This window comes from Galeopterus variegatus, unplaced genomic scaffold (genome assembly GCF_000696425.1).
Source record: "Galeopterus variegatus unplaced genomic scaffold, G_variegatus-3.0.2 Scaffold5087, whole genome shotgun sequence".
Lineage (NCBI taxonomy): Eukaryota > Metazoa > Chordata > Mammalia > Dermoptera > Cynocephalidae > Galeopterus > Galeopterus variegatus.
Window position 1 is genome coordinate 25534 of NW_007731198.1, and position 1580 is coordinate 27113.

The following is a 1580-nucleotide window of genomic DNA, read 5'->3' on the forward strand; positions in this document are numbered from 1 at the left end:
TATGCGATGCACATAATATCGTAATATACATACACGTGTTTATTAATATGCATGTTTATATGAATACATTTATATGTTCAAGCTACTCTCTTCTTGATAGAAAATGCAAATACTTTTAGTCCACAGAAAGATTAAGTGAACATACCATGGGTTTTGACATCTTCATAGTCTTACATTGTTTTAGAATTTAGGACAGTTATTTCCACTGCTTACAATCACCGTGTTTGATGTTTTCAATGTTCTCCTCTAACATGTTTCAAACGGCCCTTTTTTCATTCTTGTCATCTGGATCTCATCTCCATATACACAGGATATTCACCCACATGGCCCTCCATCTGTACAAAATTGTTAAGGGATCTTAAGGATAATTTACTTAAAATTCTAAGCATTTCAATATACTGACAAGAGGGACTAATTTAAAAGTAGAATTATATTTCATTAGAAATACCCTATATAGGTTAGTTGTCATTGTTAGTGGTTTTATTAGCTATTTTCCAAGGTTTATACAATTACATTTTGACAAGTGATTTTTTAAAAATGGCCTGTAAAAATATCTTTTGAATCAGAACAATGTCCCCTTAGGTGAGTGGCCAAGTGGAATTCTATGTCTGCCATAAAGACTGGATGGAGACCTGCCCTGGCGTGGCTCTCCTACAGAATCCAGCTTTTCAACTAGAGCTTTGGTTAGTGAAAACAACTTCCAACCAGCACCTTAAAAATCTTTGCACCAATCCATGGGGATTTAAGCTGAACAAACACACATCTCAGCTGAGCACTTAGGTAACACTTGAGGAATTAATAACCAACTGAGGTAGTAAAATAAGATTAAAGAAGACACAGATGGAGTAGATTGTTACATTTGGGGATTGGAAGTTTTCTCTGCTAAGCTTTAATTATAATTACAATTCAAAATTTTAATGCCATGAGATTAACTTCATACATATTTTACTTGTATTTCGCTTTTATACACCATTAAAACATTATGACTCAGGAAATACAATCCTAAATAAACTAATTTTTTTTGACCAAAAAAATGGTTCATGATAGTTCATGAGCACAAACTGGGAAAAGTTAGCAAGAAACACAGATTAAGATATTAACCAGAGGTAAAAACCATAAGAGGGTATTCTATTGAACAACGAAACATGACTTCTCCATGACATTCCAATGACTTAAAATACTGATGTGATTCAATTATCTTAGCAGCTATAATTATCTTAGCAGAAAATACTTTCACATGTCACTTGCTTTAATTTAATTTTTTTTTTAACATTTTAAAATTAGCGTTGTAAGGTTTGTTATACAAAATAGCATTTCTCTGCAGTTTAATTCTTCTAGTTGATTACGTTGATATTTACCTACACATTTCTAAACAACACATTTTAACTGTTATTTCTTGACCTTATCATCTTTCCAGTAGGGAAGATGTGCTTTTACCTGTGTTTTCTCCTTTATCTGTCCTTAACACACATGTGCACTTCTCACACCCCCTATTCTATCTACCTATCATCTATCTATCTATCTATCTTCTATCTCCTCTCTCTCTCTCTCTCTCTCTCTCTCTCTCTCTCTCTCTCTCT